Genomic DNA, 19001 nt, shown 5'->3' on the forward strand with positions numbered 1-19001 from the left:
ATTAGTTTTAATTTGATTATAGTTTTTAGTTAGTTTTTTAAAATAAAGGATTTATTTGTATTTTTTGTAATAAAAGTGAATTTAATTTTATCTTTAAACATGGAATGATTTCATCATTTAAGTAAAAAAATTGACAAAAATTAAAAATTCGGGGTACAATTGAAACGATAAAATGCAAAATATGATAAAATTGACAAATTTTCAACGTCAGGGTATAATCGAAAAGAGACTATAAGGTCGGGGGTTTTACGCATTAGGCCTAAGAAAAAAATACTTTGAACTTGACATTTTTGTTCATTTATTATCCAATAAAATTTTATCATATCAGCTCCAATTTATAAATATAGATAATTACTATTCATTTCATGAGTTTAGTTCCGAAATACTACTATCACTATGACAAACGTCAATTATTTCTTCCCAGACGTTTGATCAAATTTACTATTTCCCCTTCCGTTAGTCAAGACTGTCAGTTGACTAGGTTAAAACGTCTAATTATTAAATATTTAGTTCAATTAACCCCCTGAATTTGTTCTTCTTTCAAAAAAAATCTATAAAATCATTATAAAAAATTAAAAAAAATTTATTAAATATTAATATATTTAATATTATTTATTTTTTCTTTTAAATTAGATTACAAAGTTGTAAAATTTAATTCAAAAAATATTTAATCCATTTTTGTTCAGTTTAGTTTTAAAATTAAAAATTTCAATATATTTGTGGCATGGTTCCATTTTGAATCAAAAAAATTTAAAACTAAATATAAACAGAACTACAAACAGCAAGCTCAACTATGTAACAAACAACAAACTAACACCAATTGTGATATAACTTCTTTAAAACACATCTTTTATTTAAATACTTTTTCGATGGGCATGGCGAGGTCGTCCTGCCTCGACTCCCCTAGATCCGCCTTTGCCAAAAAGCGAAATATATTTTACTTTTAAAAAAATAAAAATTAAAAAGTCATACATATATATTTCAATTTGATAAATTCTCTGTAAATAAATTGAACTTTTTAAAATTAATTTAAATGTATCTGTTTTTAATTTTGAAGATTTTTTAATGACAATGTCTTCAAAATAAAATATTGGTTATGTCATAGTCTTTAAGAAATAAACTATTGTATTAAACTCCTGGTACTAAATAAGTCAATGGATGGATGATGATGTGTGAAAAGTTAGATATTAACTTAATCAAATTACATTAAAATGATGTGTTATGGAAAAATGCATACGCAGCTTTTGGCATTTTATGGATCAAAATGATTACTTAATTTCTATTAAGTTTAATCACTCAAAAGCCCCCATTTTTAAATTTTTTCAATTGCACCTGACGTAAAAAAATTCTCTTAAAACCCCCACCTTTAAATTCTTTTTCAATTGTACTCCAAAATATTAAATTGACCACTTTTCACATGGAAAAAAAATTAAAATAATCTTTTATTTTTAATCTATATTCTACTTAAACATTAATATTATTAATAATATAAATTATCATTCTTCCTAAAATTATATTCAATAACTTTTTAAAATTAAAACTATAAAAATTTCCAATTTATGGTACAATTGAGAAAAAAAATCTAAAGATGGGAGAATTTTGAGAGGATTTTCCTACGTCAGAGTGTAATTGGAATAGAATTTAAAGGTGAGAGGGTTTCGAGAGAGTTTTTCAACGTCAGCGTGCAATTGAAAACAAGTTTAAAGGTGCAAAGTTTTTTAAGTGATTAGGCCTTTCTGTTACCATTCACAATAAATTAAGAAAAAATGGCTGACTTGCTAGGTACCGTTTTTTACAGGCTAAATCTTAAAAAAAAATATCAAATTTTTCCGATGTCTTTCAGTTCTGACCAATTTTTTTAAAATTTATAAATATAACCCATTTTTGTAAATTATGTTTATTTTATAGCCATTTTTTAATCAGTTTGGTTTTTTTATTGTGATTAAACATTTTATTATGGCATAACACGCAAATGTTAGATATTTTAGTGCGATTAAATATTATATACATGGTTGTCATGTTGCCAAAAAATCGGTTTGATTCGAGTTTGGCCATAAAAGAAACATAATTTGCAAAAACGGGTTATATTTATAAATTTTGAAAGGTTTTTCCATAACTGAAAAAAATTGCAAAATTTTGGTATTTTTTTAAAGTTTGGCCTTTTTTATATTATTATGAGAAAGAAAGCAGCTGAAATATTGCTTAATTAATGATTTAATGAATTTATATAAATTAATGATGTATTAATATTTTTAATTTTAAACAAGATGAATGATTTAATAATAACAATAGTTTGATCAAACAATAAATCATTTAACCTAAAAAGTTGGAAAAATAAAAATTAAACGACATATTATTCGAACAAGTAAAATTTCATCACATGAATGTATTCTTTTGGCTCCGCCACCGGTTTTTATACCATAATAACTACGAATTTCAAATTAATAAGTGAAATTTCAACCACAATTTTATTATCAATACCAAAACATACAAACATAATAGGATACAAATACAACATTAATTACAAATAGTACCAGATTTGAACAAACTTGAGGGCGATCATAGGATTGCACACTGCACACCAAGCTAAATCCACACCCCTCTAATTCATAAACTATTTTTCAGAAATTGAAAAGGCTTGAAGATAGTCGGTGACCCCTTAGTCACTACGAGCGCCTCCAATCAATGCAATCGGATGTGACTGAACCCAAATAAAATGACCGGACGGTAAAAAATGGCATATAAGGTCATCTGATCCAGGCTTTAGTCCGAGCATTCGATTCAAAATGTTGTCATTATTAGGGTTCATATGGCATACCGCCATAGCTTCAACTTTATCTTCATTTTCAGTTGCTAACGAAATCTTAAGAACCTTGGTCATAAAAGCAAAATGACAATAAAATGCATCACTCATCGGATGGCAAATTACCTTCTTTTCACCTTCAATCTCTTCGGATTCTCCAATAACGACATATTCTTGCAACGACGCAGTCGAGTAAGTTTTGGGTTGTTTAGTTTCAAAAATCTTGAAACTACCATTTGATTCATCTGATTTAAAAACACGATTAATAAATTGAACAATCGACTTGGTATCTCTCACACAAATTTTGCTATCACTTTTTGTCGGGTTGGAAGAAGAGAAGCACTGTCTTTAATAGGAAAATAAATTGGCAAAACTTTTCCAGAATACACATTATTAGGAGTGAACAATCCAATATATGAAGGTTCTATGAAATCAAGCACGAAATTGTCAAATTGCACACCTTTACCTGCAGCAGCGTAATCAGAAATTAAAATTAGAAAATATAAAATGTAAAAATTAAAATTTATTGAAATTAGTAGTCCAAAATTATTATGTGAAATATATGTAAATTTAAAATAATTTAACTTAATAAAAACTTTTTTATTTTTTTATTTGTCCCTCTTATGCTTCATGCTGCTACCAATATTTACCTGGTAATCCTGGACCATCAGGACCCGTAGGCCTTTTAAAAAGCTCATTTAAGATCTTGTAATATAGATCAAGTGATTTTTCATTTATAACTTGCTTAATATTTTTATGGAAATGCTTTTGGTTTCCCACAACCCTAATTGCTCTTGCATGACCACTCTGCATACATGAAATTACAACAAATTAGAATTCTATAATAAGCCGGGTTAAAAAAAATTACAGTAACTGAATGATATGTTCACTACAAGAAAAGTAATCTTTAGCGACCAGTCTATTAGGAAGGGCGTCTAAAGCCATCGCTGTAAGCATAACAAAAGTGACCGTCATTTTATCCGGTCCTTAAAGTGGAATCAGTGTGACATTTTTAAGACCGTTTATTCTTCCCTTCCCAAAATAAGATAAATTCCCTTCGTAATTTTTATGTAAAACTAGCAGTCCATTATTTTCTCTCATTTCGTTCGATCAGCTCTCTTCCAATATTGTTAAAGTTAGGGTTTTATCATTTTCTAGGAATCTCTGTTTCTTTACAACCTGTACAATTCAGTTTAGCTCACATAAAATCTCACACTACTTTCCTGCTTTCCACCGCCGCCTCCACTACTTCCGCCGCCATTCGCCTCCGCCTCCACCACCACAAGCTCTCCTCGTCAACTCTCTAGCTTCAGCAGCTCTCCCGTGTCAGTTTCGTCGCTGTTCCGTCGCATTCCCTCGTGTTCACGACAATTCTCATCTCATTAACCGAATCTCTGCTATGATCGATCGCTTGCGAGAATTTTCAGGTACCGCATTTTTCCTTCTGTCTATACGTTTTTGCGATTTTTGATTCTATGTAAATTTCTATTTACACTAGATAATTTTTGTTTTAATCAAAATAATTAGGGATTTTGATTTCTTCTCCACTTAAGATTTTGATTTTTGATTTCTTCTCAACTTAGGATTTTTTATGCATCAAAACGTCATCTCATTATGATTTCTGTTTGTGGAGTTGAAGTTAGTCAAGATGATGAATCGAATTTCTCAAAACGTCATCACATTGGCAACTGAGTACATATTTTTGTTTTAATTCATCGATGCACGAACATGTTTTTGTTGTTATTTAGTCTTAGTATTGATATATATACTGGTGATATGAAAAAGGAGATGAAGTATTAAGAACAGACATTCAGTTTTACTAATGTTATGCTGCCTATGTTTTACCACCGGAAAGCTCGCTGTGTATGTTGCTGCTGCTGGTATCAATCCGCAGAGAGTAAGCCTTTCTCTTTGTGTATCTATGATTTCGGTCTCAATTTCAATTTCTTTTCCATGTGTATGGATAAGTAGACATAAATATCATTTGTTTTTCATATGCATCTACAGATGATGCACATAATTTGCTTGGCTTTATTGAATATGTGACATTGGCTAAGATGCACAAGGATTGTTAACTGTAGTTACTTATTAGCTACATAAGATGATACAGGCAGAAAGGTTACTTATAAGCTAACTAAAATTATACATGCAAAATCTTATTGTTTTAAGTTAGCTGACTATATATCTGTAAGTGGATTTTGAGATTGTCACATGCTTTTGTTTAGTTACTGATTATATTATCACATGTATCATTCATCCTATATCCTATGTCCATTAATAACAGATACTCCCAGTAATGTTGGATGTTAAAAGTTACTTGAGGATCGTCTTTTAGAGTGAAATAATATATTTTTTTCTTCTAATGAAAATTTCATTTTGTAACAATCATTATGAGGTTATTGTTTTAATATTTATTCTTGTTGACAGATTTAGGACTTTGACAGCCTAGGCTGGAAGGAGAAAAGTACTTATCAATTGTTGATAAGTTCATGTAAGTTGTATTCACACCTTGGTCCAATGTCATTGTACAGGTCTGTTTCTTTCTGAAAAAGGCGCTAGAGGAGGTCTTTGTGTGTTGTAACTCTTTTTTTGATATATTACCAGTTTGAGGATTTTCCAATGAAGTGGGCATTTGAAACACTGCAAAGATATAACAAAACGTTTTGCATGTTTAACGATGATGTACAAGTTAGTAAAGTTGTGGTATATTGCTAGTTTATTTGTATTCTAAATCTGTTGGCAAGAAACTTTCATGAGCATTGTTGCAATGATGGCAGTTAGCTCAAGGACGACCATTGCACTTGCCAGATTTCTGGGAGCTATGAGAGCTCAAGGACGACCATTGTCTGACTTCCTGAAACAAAAATATGTTGTAGTGGCTCTGGGAGGTATTTGGAAAATGTTTATCTTGATTAATTTAAGCAAAAGCTTGCCGGAAAATTCTTGTTTTTTACCTTCGCTAATTTCTTGTTAACTTTTACTTGTTAATTATTTTCTTATTCTGATATTATATTAGATTATTATTGATAAAACTGCTCAAGGACTTAGAAATGATTCCAGCAAAACCGATTGTAATATTGATAATCATCAATCCATGACCAGGTAAGTATCTTTTATGACCCTTTATGTATGGGGCAATTATGATTTATGTTTTTGTTAACTATTGTTTTTTGTGCCCAACCTTGGAACTTAATGGACCTTTAGTAGCTGTGTCAAGCTAAAATCAATTATTTTCTTGCATTGGACAAGCATGTTGGATATAATTGAGTTTTCATGGAATCAGTACTGTATAGTACAGTATGCGAGGCTTGATGGCCGATGAGTTTAGCTGCAAGAGACGGGACATTGAAAGGGTCCAACACTAATCCCCAGGTATGATCCAAACATTTTTCAGTCCTCACCGTTCGAAGCAAGAGGCGACTTTTCTTATTTTGTTTAGATGGTATTTTAGTTTAAGGCTTTTTTTTATATGCAATCTGCTTCTGCAATTTGTAGCTTGCTTGTGGGCTTATAAAGATTCCAAAGGGAGAGATTGATGATATTGATGCGTGCAGCTGATGCTAATAATAATTTGAATGGTGTTAAGTAAGGAGAAGGCATTTACAAATTCTATGAGGGAGTAGTAAATGTTATTTCAAGTTATGATCCTTCTTGAGGAAGAAGGAGCTGAAGTAGTTAGTGCCAGTTCTAAAAAATCTTTGGATATTGATCATCACTAGTATAAATTTAGTGAAGTTATCAATTTAGTTTTTTCTGTCAGGTATATAGGGGTTTCAAGAAGCAAATATGTGATATTTTAATTTGTTGTTAGCAACCATTATAGATATTAAGTTTCTGTTTCAATGGTGCTCTAATGCTGTATATCAATTTGTTTGTTACACATGGATTTTAATAAAAATTATGATTAAATATGGATTATGTATTTCCTTTTCTTTCCTTCTTTGTTATAAGATAGTGTTATGAATGCATTAAAAGAACAAAAATTGAAAATGTAAATGAAAAAAAAATTAAAGAATACTTTTAGAGACCGTAATTTAAAATTTAATGAAGAAATTTTTTAACAATTAGCGACCGGAATATTGGTCGTTGAAAGTAACTTAGCGACCATATTTTTATCCGGTCGTAATATGTTTTCGCGAAGGGATTTTATTTTTCCGTCCTAATTACTTTTTACGGCGGAGCCTATTACGACCACATGCGACGGGAAATTTACCTTCGCAACTGATCAATCGCGACCGAAATATAATTTTTAGCGACCACTTTTCCCTTCGCTAAAAAGTCATTTTCTTGTAGTGGTTTTTTTACGAACAAAGGATCACTTTACCCCCTGAACTTGGCGCAAAGTATCAAAAACGTCAAAATTAGTAAAATGGGGTCACTTTTACCCTGAACTTGTCAAATTTGGTACAAAAACCCCCCTCCCCACTCTCACTTAAGAGAGTGAGATACACTCTCCGGTTTTCAAAGTGGTTTCGGTTTCTTAAGGTGGTTTTTGATAGAAAAAGGTTTAAAATAGTCCTAATTCTTTTTAAACATTTTAAATTAATACCTAATAATTTTAAAAAAAAAATTCAATCCCTTTAATTTAAAATTTTATATGACAAATTAACCCCCAAATTTTATATATCTAACAAATTAACTTTCAAATTAAATTTTTAACAAAAATATTAAAACTTTAAAATATTTTAATAAAAAAAAAATTAAATTCTAAAAGACCCACGGGTCTTGATGAACAGACCCATGGGTCTGTTCATCAAAGATTTGATGAACAATTTTTGTTCATCAATTGATGAACAGACCCATCGTGGGTCTGTTCATCAATTGATGAACAAAAATGTTCATCAAAAGATGAACAGATCCATCGTGGGTCTGTTCATCTTTTGATGAACAAAATTTGTTCATCAAAAAGATGAACAGACCCACGATGGGTCTGTTCATCATTTGATGAACAAAGTTTTTGTTCATCAAATGATGAACAGACCCATCGGGTCTGTTCATTTTCTTCAAATGAAGAAGATGAACAGACCCAGATGGGTCTGTTCATCGTCTTCCTCGTCAAACGAGGAGCGGATCCGCTCCTCGTTTTGGCGAGGAGCAGATCTGCTCCTCGCCTGAGGAGCAAATCGCTCCTCAGGCGAGGAGCGGAGCTGCTGCTCCTCCTCGGAAAAGAGGAGCAGCAGCTCCCTTCTCCGGCGAGGAGGCTCCTCCTCCTCGCCGGAGCTGTAAAAAAAATTTGATTTTTTTTTGGAAAAAATCTAAAAAAGCCCTTAGATTAATTAGGGTTGAATTATGATTAGTTAATATTTAATTATAATTAATTAGAATAAATAATGATTAATTAGAACCTCACTCTCCATTTAAGGTGCCACGTCAGCAGAGGGGTGTTTTTGTACCGGTTTTGCCAAGTTCAGGGTAAAAGTGATCCGGTTTTCCTACTTTGGACGTTTTTGATACTTTGTGCCAAGTTGAGGGGGTAAAGTGATCCTTTGTTCGTTTTTTTACATTTCGACTACTATCATTTTATTTACTTTTGTAACCCATATTTCATTTATTTTTAAATAAGGAGATTAGTATAAATATTCCGACCAATATTTACTTCGGTGGAACAACAAAAATTGAAGGTCACATTATTTTCTATCGGCCATATAAACGATAATTCGCCTACTGAATAACTTCTACTTGCTGAGAAAATAGAAATTCAATAACCAAAACATAAAAAAAAAAATAACTACCCTAAGTGTAAAAGGTTATATTCACTAATCGCAAAAAGAAAAATGTCCCTAATAATCCTATTAGTGTCAAAAATATTATATTTTTAGCAAAATCTCATCCAGCTACACTTTTATAAGTTAAATTTAGGTTAAACCTATCTTGAAATTCTTATACTATTACATTTTATTTTATTTATTTTTTAATAATTATTTTACATTTAAGTGACCTTCTAAATATTTTATTTTGTACACATATGGTCCTTTAAGGTATAAAAGTATGTGTGTTTTTAAAAGGCGCTAAAACAGCCATGAAAATTTAAATACAAACATCTTAACATTTACATAAGATAATAAATTAAAAATATAAACATATTAAAATTGACATAAGATACAAAATTTAATAAATATTTTTTTACGGCTGCTTTCCATGCACTCCAAAAAAATACATTTAAATGGATATGGTTGAACTTATATTAAAGAGTTATGACTAAAAAAAATTCAACATAGAGTTAGTTTGACTTATATGATCTCGATGCATAAGTTGAAGATCTGAATGATCATTTATTCGTTATATTTTCATCAGAAAATGTCAAATTTAAACCTCATACTCATGAAAGAAAAAACAAAAAAATATCATTGGAAAAATGAAGGGCGTTAATTGACATGAAAAATGAAAATTTACCATGAGCAGAACATAAAAAAAAAGAATGCAATAAGCAACTCTAGTCTCTAATAGCCATCTTTCTATATGATCTCTCTAGCTTTTTAGTGTACTTCTTTTAGCAGATTTCAGTGTTCTATATATAGGCAAAGGAAAATTATTTGTTACAATTATAAATTAGTTGGACGGCATAACTATGATTTATAAATTATTTCTTTCTTAAAAATTACATGCAAACATCTTCCAAACGAGAATGTTAAAGTGAATAAAGAGTAAATTCGTGCTCTGAACTTGTGATACAAAATCATTTAATTCAGTTTATAAGTCAAACTAACTCTATGTTGAATTTTTTTAAGCAATTTTTTTAAGCAATTAACTTCTAAACTCTTCCATCTTAGGTCAGATAAAGTGAATAAAGAGTAAATTCGTGCTCTGAACTTGTGATACAAAATCATTTAATTCAGTTTATAAGTCAAACTAACTCTATGTTGAATTTTTTTAAGCAATTAACTTCTAAACTCTTCCATCTTAGGTCAGATAATTCTATAATTTAAATTTTTATTGCAAAAATTAAATTTAATATAATTTCATCGCAACAATTAGGGAGCTTTCCTCGCATCACTCATCTCCCAGCATACATTGGTTTGCAATAAAAAAATGAATTTTTAGATTAAAAAAAATTGAATGATGTATTGTGAGAGGCCAAATGATCTAAAAACCACCAATCTTTTAGCTTCTTTTCAATTCATTTTGACATTGTGATTTTGTCAATTACATCCAAATTTACACCTTTGACTTTCAATTCCACTGTCGAAATTAAATTGGACTCTTTTCCACTCGAAAACAATTCATAAAAACTCTTATAAAGTATTTGTTTGAACTCTTTTTCAATTTAAAAATTAAAAATGGATATTTTTTTGAATATCTGTTTTCAAGAAAAAAAAGATTAATTTAATATTTAAGGGTGGAATTGAAGTCTAAGGTGTGCATTTCAGTGCAACAAAACGAAATTATAACGTCATGGTGAAATTGAAAAGAGGTTAAAAGGTGAATGGTTTTTTTAGTTAATAGGTCTATATAAGATGAGGTATTTAATCAAGAGTTGCTTCTAAATATAAATATAAGATTTTACGGTGTTAAAATATAAATTTATCAGAAAAAAAGTATTATAAATAAATTTTACAAATTAACCATATTTGTTAATGAGATAACATAGGACTAGCTAGCACATATATCATTAAAGAATGACCGGAAATTATTCATAAAAAAAAGACTGGAAGTTTAGTAGGTCAACTAGCCAGTCTTTGTTTAAAGATTATCTCGTTATAATCTGAAACTAGAATTATTTTATGTTCATTTTAATTTGCGGAGTCATATTCAAGGAACTTACATCATTGATATAAAATAAATAGTGTAGATAAAAAAATTTAATTTAATTTAATTAATTAACATTTATTTTATAATAAATAATGTAAATCTGTCAAGCATAACTTTTCAAATTTGAAGTAAACTGGAAAAAATCTCAGTCCTCTAATCTGGACTTTTTTCACAAATTGTACGCAACAATACAAAATTTGGACACAAAATTGTAAGAATTAAAATTACATGACCTCGTACAATTCGCAATTGTTTAATATATAATTATATATATACACGATATAATTTAAAATGATTATTATATGTTTCACACATACTTCATTTAAACATTAAGTTTATGAAATATTTGAAATAAAAATATATTTAATATTTGTTTAATTTTTATTTTTAAATATAATACTCCTTAACATCATATTTGATAATGTGGTTTTTCTCTCTTCTGAACTCTCTCGGCACATCTTAACTGAAGCTATCATGCGCCGTCTTTTATGACGAAGAAGACGGGGAAGAGGATTAACCCTAATATGAATAAAGAAATCAAGGTGGTTATGCAAGGCAATAATGTGGATCAAGTATCTACAGTCAGGGAATACATTAATTCCTAGTGATGTAGTTGTCAATGAGGAAACTAGTAATCTGGTTGTGAAAGAAGTTGAAAATGAAAGTATTGAGGTTGTAGTTGAGAATAAGGTTACTGAAGAAACTGGATCTAAGAATGCTGCTAAGAAATGAGACCAATAGAGTTTAAGACCCAGATAGTGCTCTTACTTACATCCCGCCTATTGTTAGTGATGGAGTCCGTATTGCAAAAGTATTGGAGGAAGATATGCTTATGGAGGATGATAGATGGAAATCTGCCATTTTTAGATGTGTCTATGGCAACTATAATCTTGTAAGTTAAGATTCCGGATTGCAACAGTTTAATTTTAAATTTCATCAGAGAACGGACAATTAGAAAACAAATGGCATGCATTTCCAGTAGCATTATTTTATTACATAAGTATTTTAAGATATTTAATTTTCTCGAATATCTCAGGTCTTTAGTTATGCGAGTAACAAAGAGAAAATTGGATAACATAGGAGAAAACTAAGAACAAGAATTGAAAATTTTGATTTCATTTGTAATTTTAATTATTTTTATTTATTTTAATATCAGTGGAAACCATTAGCACACTCATTAATAGATCTTCATGTGTGAAGGGTGATTTATTTTTACATGAAGAAATGGTTAATGGTTGTCACAATTACAGCATTTACAGGTAGTTGAGCAATAAAAAAAACAATAATTAAAATTCCCTCATATTGGATTGTAATTATTAATTTTCTCTTCAGTTCGAAAAAGTCAATTATTTGCCCAACATTCGATCAAATCTACTATTTTTTTCCTTTTATAAATTGACACGTCTAAAAATTTAATTGTAAAATAAAATTTAATTTAAATTTTAAATTTTAAATTTATTTATTTTAATATTCATAAAATTGTTAAAATTTAAAAAAAAATAGAAATAGTTTATTATGTTATTTATAACCATTTGAATTTAATATGTTTTATTTTGATAGAATAATATAAATATAATGTTATCTTTTTGGTTTTATATTAAAAAATTTGATTTTAGATATTCATCCGTTCCACTTATGTCCATTCGCCTTGAACCAAATTAGAAAATTATTTTTTTAGTTCAAGATCTGGTCCGAGCCTGATATTTTATGGACATGCCCGAACTTTTATTTGGATGAAATTTTTCATGGGCTTTTCTTATAAACAACCAACATTCATCATATTATTTTTTTTATACGGAATGTTTACATTATCAAAACTACCATACACGCTGTAAATTATAACTTTTATACGGACATATATATATAGTGTTTTCAGTCAAATCCTCATAAACAAAATTATTTTCTCTCTTTTTTTCATCAATTTTTCTCATCTCTGTCTTCTCATTTTTCTAATCTCTCTCAAATCTCACAAGCTCATCCAACTCTTTTAGATATGCCGTCCTCATTCATTTTTCTCAACGCCGCCGTCCAACATCGCACCAAACTTCGTCAATATTATTTTTCTTTTTGCCATTGTTGGAGCTGAAGATTCTGATAGGATTCCGGCAAGAAAAAAAATTATTTTTGATATTGTAAAATGGCTTTTTGTTGTTGTTCTTGTTCTTGTTATCGTTTTTCTATTTTGATTTCAGATCTAAAATTCATTGTTCTTCTTATTCTTCTTCTTCTTTTTTAGATCTACATTTCCTTTTTTTTATTTATTGCTTTATGTAACAGTAATTTTCCATCATTAAACATGCATATAGATTATTTTTTCATATTATATAAAATAATTTTGAAATTTTATGGAATAAAATTCGGTTATTTTTGTATTTTTTCTGTGTTTGGTTGTATTTATGCATTTTTTGTATTCGATAGTACGATTAATTAATGATGGTTGATTGCTGAATTATTGCAATATTACAGTATTGTTGATATTGTGTTAAATTGAATTTTTTCTTGATTTTAACATTGACAAATAAGATAATATTGTCCGCGAAATAAACTAAAAATATATAAATTAAATTAATAAATATAAATAATTATTATAATATTACAGTGCTGATTTTAGCATTGGTGAAAAATATAAATAATGTTTTGAATTACTATAATATTATAGTGTTGATTTTATGTTAGAATTATGTTGATTTTGTATTGATATCTGGTTGATTTTAACATTAGCGAAGAAAATGATATTGTATATGAAATAAACTAAAAAATGAAAATTAAATTGAAAAAGAAAAAACGATACCTTAATTTTTGGTTGATTTAAATTATTGGAATGCTGACATTTTTTGTTAATGTTAAAATCAACTAAATATCAACATAATATCAACATAAGATCAACATTATAACATTATGAAAATTCAACATTATTATTGTTTTTCACCAATGGTAAAATTAACAAAATATCAATCGAAAATCAACACAATATCAACACTATAACATTACAATAATTCAACATCTTTATTTGTCTATTTTTCCAATGCTAATATATCATTATCTAGTCTCAGTTAAATTTTTATTTTTTCTGTTTATTTCAGAGACACCGTTATTTTATTTGTCAATGTTAAATTTAATAAAATATCAATTGATTATCAATATAAAATCAACAACACTGAAACATTACAATAATTCATCAATCAACCATCATCAAAAAATCATGTTGCAGAATAAAAAAAATGCAGAAATACAATCAAACACGGCAAAACTGCAGAAATAACAGGTTTTCATTACATAAAATCATAAAACTATTTTATGTACATGAAAATTAGTATTACATTCTTTAAAAATAATTTTTACACATACTTAATGATAAAAAATCGTTGTTACTTAAAAACAGTTAACAAAAAAAATTTCAGATCTGAAAATAAAAAAGAAAAAAAAGAAGAAGAAGAACGATGAATTTTTTTGACTCGAAATCTGATCATATGTCTTTAAGAAACTTTTTAAAATCATTAAAAATTTCTAATATCTATTCTTACTTCCGACAATAAACTCCGATTCAGATTTGAAAAAAAAATACAGAAACAGGAGAACGGCGGCGGCGCAGCAAGAATGAAGGCGGCACTGAAACTTGATGAAGGGCGGCGACCATGAAAAAAATAGAGAGCATTGGATATAAGAGTATGGAAGAAATAACTGTTAATTTGAGAGTAGAAAGGAAAAGTCGTATAAAAGAAATAATTTTAACATGTTAAGTTATATTTATAAAATAGTAAAAAAATGAGACGGGCTATATAAATATAAAGAGTCTGCCAAATGTCGTATTTGTCATAAAAAAAAAGAGCCCATTTTTCTTATGGAACCCGTTCAAATCTGGCGAGCCTGCATGTTTAGAGTCTAAAACTAGGCTTAGAGCATCCCCAATAGACTCTCTAAAATTGTCAAACTCTTTAAATTAAAGAGTTTGACAATAAATTAGGAGTCCAATGGACTCTCTATTTTTTATATTTAGAGTAGAGTGAAAATGGCTCTCCGCATGTAGAGAGCCATTTTCACTCTCTACTTCATTTTTCAAATAGTAAAATTTAAATTTTAAAAAATAATTTAGTTATTTTTACTTTTAAATGTTATATTTTTAATTTTAGTAAAAAAACTGAATAAATAAACGAATAAAAAATTAAATAAAAAATTTATTTTATTAATATTTAATATTTTATCAATATTTTTTATGAAAACTAAATAAAATAAAATTTAATATTAGAAAGGCAATTAATTTATTATTATTATTATTTAATATTTTTATTTTATTATTAATTATTAAAATTATATACAATAAAAAATTGATATTAAAGAGTCCATTGGAGTAAAATTTTAAATATCACTCTTTATTTTACAAAAGATGCTTTTTATTTTAAAGAATAACATTGGAGATGCTCTTAGATGAGAAATTTAGAAATTTACCTAAAATAGAAAAGTAATATGATTTTATACATCAACACGGAGAAGTTAATAAAATTACATCACAGTTTTAATTCTTTTGTAATTTTACTCTCCGTCTCCAAATATTTATAACTTTACTCTGGCTATGTGATAAATGCACTCTATCTCTCACAAATAACCTGACAACTTTTTTCTCCCTCTTTTTTCTTTCTGTCTCTCTCCTCTCTCCTTTCTCATTTTTTATTTCTCTCTCTCACACAACCTGACAACTTTTATTTAACCTACCAAATTACTAATAATTTTTCATTTTTTTTCATCCTTCTTTAAATAAACAGCAAATATACAAATTACAGATTATCAAAGATTCTTTTTCATTTGTTCAAATATTATTAAATTTTTCAATTAATTTTAAAATATACACTACTAATTAATATTTTAATATATATATAAAATTTAAAAACTTAGAAAAAATGAAGAAAATAATTAAAATTTGATAAAAATGATTTATAGAAAACATATAATAATAATAATTTATTATTTTATTATTTATATCATATTTTTATAATTTTAATATAAGTAATTCATAAAAAAATTAAATGATACTATCATAATTTTATTATTATATTATCATATATTTATTATAATCTTGCCATATTATTATCATAGCATGCTTTATCATAATATTATCATAACATGCTTCATCATAAGTATTATCATGACTTTACTATAATATTATCATAATTTTAAAATAAAAATTTATTTTATATATTTTATTATAACTTTATAATTATATTATCATATATATTATCATAATATTATCATTTTATTATTATAAATATTATCATAACTTTACCATACTATTATTATTATTATATTGTCATTCCATTATCATAATTTTATCATGATATTATCATAATCTTATTATGCAAATTCATTTTACGTACTTTATCCTAATGTTATTATAACATTGTCGTAATATTATCAATCCATTATAATTTTATTATAATTTTATCATTAATCTTATCATAATTTTTGCATAACTTTTTTCATTATTTTTACATAAACTATTTTACATAATTTATGGAGAATTAGATAACATTGTCATAACATTATCCTACCATTATCATAATTTTATAATAGTCTTATTATGAAAATTTATTTTACACTCTTTATCATAATCTTATCATAATATTATCATAATCTTATCATAGTCTTATAATGAAAATTTATTTTACGCTCTTTATCATAACCTTATCATTATTTTATCATATAATCTTATCATAGTCTTATTTTATACTATTTATCATAACGTTATCATTATTTTATTATAATATTATCACAATTTTATCATAATCTTATCATAGTCTTATTATGAAAATTTATTTTACGTTCTTTATCATAATTTTATCATTATATTATCATAATATTACCATAGTCTTATTTATTTTATGCTCTTTATCATGATCTTATCATCATATTATTATTATATTATCATAATCTTATTATAGTCTTATTATGAAAATTTATTTTACGCTCTTTATCATAACCGTATCATAATATTATCATAAAAATTTATTTTACGATATTTATCATAACCTTATCATTATTTTATCATAATCTTATCATAGTCTTATTATGAAAATTTATTTTACGCTCTTTATCATAACCTTATCATTATTTTATCATAATATTATCACAATTTTATCATAATCTTATCATAGTTTTATTATGAAAATTTAGTTTACGCTCTTTATCATAATCTTATCATAATATTATCATAGTCTTATTTATTTTACGCTCTTTATCATGATCTTATCATCATATAATCATTACATTATCATAATCATATCATAGTCTTATTATGAAAATTTATTTTACGCTCTTTATCATAACCTTATCATAATATTATCATTACATTATCATAATTTTATCAATCTTATTATAATATTATCATAATTTTATCGTAATATTATCATAAATCTATCAATTTTATTATAGTATTATCATAACTTTAATATCATAAATATTATCAAATATTTAAAATTATAATATCCACCATCAATAAACAAAAAGGATACACTCATTTGTCTAACTCAAACTAACTTTATTTCACAACCATACACCAATGATCTGTAATTGATAAAGTGATTTATTGTTTCACAAGTAATGCATAAATTGCCATATACCATGTCTATTTTAGCAAAAAAAAAACTCCATAAGCAGAGTAAACCACCAAATCCATATAATAAAATTAAAATAAAACAAACCTGGCATATACCATAAATCATAAAAAAACACATAAATTTAAAAAAATAAAAATAAACAAAGACAATTAATAAACCCATCACTCCAATTCCAGAACCTACATGCTACAGTAGCAACCTTTCGATTGCAAATATATAACACAGAATGAATAAAAATCAAAGTTCATGTCTATGGAATGTGGCTTTGCTTAAAAAGGGTAATCAATTAAATTCAATAAGAAGTAGCAAAGGATGAAAACCCCAATAACAAAACTCGTATGATTTGCATCTTTCCTAATTTAATTCCTATCAAATAAAGTAAGAAAAAGAATCAAATTTCAGAGGAGTAATTGAAATGGAAAAGAATTACTATGTTTTGTTTTGCTTTGGATCATTCAAGCTATACAAAGTTCAAGCCATACAAAATCCAGGCAATTTATGGTTCAGTAGGGAAATTAAGATCAAAATAAAAAGATCTACGTGGTGGATGAAATCATTAATCTTGATTCAAATCGGCGACAAAAGGATGAATCAAAATCACTTTGGGCATCAACAGTTACCGCCACAAACATCATCACTTGTTGATGATGATGATCAAAAAACAGTTGATTCTTCATTGTCGCATTAAAATAAGGTAACTGTTGTTGATAATGAAGAGGAAGAAAGACCAAGATTAAGATCCAACGGTGAAGAAGATTCCGACGTTGAGCGGCTTGATGACTCCACAGTACTACTTATTCTAATAATATCTTCGACTCAGCATCGTCGCATCGTATTGAATGAAACAATGGAGAATTGAGAGAAAATCATGAAAACCTAGAAATAGATTGAAGAAGACGAAGAAGAAGGCAGGAGTGAAAATATAAGGGTTCTACAGATTTAGCGTATATATTTAAAAGATTAAGGTATAAAAATAAAACAATTATTTTTGGAAGTAAAAACATAAAAAAAGAAAAAACAAAGAGTATTTTGTGTAACTTTTGAGCAGTGAGGTAACTTTTATAAATATTTTTAAAATTGGAGTGTTTTTCCTAAATTTCTCCTCTTAGATAGCAAGTATCAAGAGATTTTTAGACAAATACCCTCAGAATGATAAAATAATATCAACGACACCAGTTGACTAAAAATTATTGAAATATACAGTTTGACTAAAAAATTATTGCCAAAATACGATTCCTCATGTTTCCATCTTAAATTGATTATGCTGCTAATGGCAGCTTTATCAAACTCTACAGCTACATCTCGTGTGGCGGAAGCATCTCGCCGTCAACTTTCTCCTCGTGCGGCGGAAGCATCTCGCCGTCACCTTCCTCCTCGTGCGGCGGAAGCATCTCGCCGTCACCTTCCGGCTGTGAAAACGCCGTTTTAAGATGGTGCCGCGGAAATGCAGTGAGGAAGGAGGGCTGTTGTGGAGGTGATTTTGGTTGTGGAGATGATTTTGGTCCAGCGGAATATGTGTATGGATTTTTGGTTCCTGAAAATGCCTATGTGGCTATGGCCTATGTGTATGGATTTTGGTTTGCTGTTAGTCCCTGGGTTGGAAAAAAAAAGTCTTACTCTAAGTTGCCCTTCATGTGTTTGTGATAAGTGCTAAATGAAAGTTTTATCATTGTAGTTCCATAAATAAGTGTAAAGCGGCAATAACTAATTATTAATGAAGTCATTACTTCCTAATGCGCTTCCTAATGCCACCACGTATCTACCTTCTTGAAAGAATTTTTGTGTTGCTTGTTGCCCCATTTTGTTAATCATAAGTTGTCGTGTTCCTTTAAATAACTCTA

General features: G+C 27.9%; 1 long non-coding RNA gene and 1 pseudogene across 6 annotated transcripts; one reads left to right on the forward strand and one right to left on the reverse strand.

The window, feature by feature from the left end:
- Positions 1–2441: 2441 nt before the first annotated feature.
- On the reverse strand, positions 2442–3616 carry LOC130014917 (BURP domain protein RD22-like; annotated as a pseudogene).
- A 110-nt stretch (positions 3617–3726) lies between these two features.
- LOC126659565 (uncharacterized) lies at positions 3727–6646 on the forward strand. Of its 6 annotated transcripts, none has more exons than XR_008789770.1 (6): positions 3731–4230; positions 4589–4700; positions 5231–5491; positions 5581–5691; positions 5820–6175; positions 6299–6646. It is a non-coding gene; the product is annotated as an uncharacterized LOC126659565 (long non-coding RNA). The 6 variants fall into 6 exon arrangements; XR_008789769.1 differs by having other exon boundaries at positions 3735–4230; positions 5231–5294; positions 5408–5691; XR_008789773.1 differs by having other exon boundaries at positions 3727–4230; positions 5231–5691; positions 6053–6175.
- Positions 6647–19001: the final 12355 nt, after the last annotated feature.

Source organism: Mercurialis annua, linkage group LG8 (genome assembly GCF_937616625.2).
Source record: "Mercurialis annua linkage group LG8, ddMerAnnu1.2, whole genome shotgun sequence".
NCBI classification, from domain to species: domain Eukaryota; kingdom Viridiplantae; phylum Streptophyta; class Magnoliopsida; order Malpighiales; family Euphorbiaceae; genus Mercurialis; species Mercurialis annua.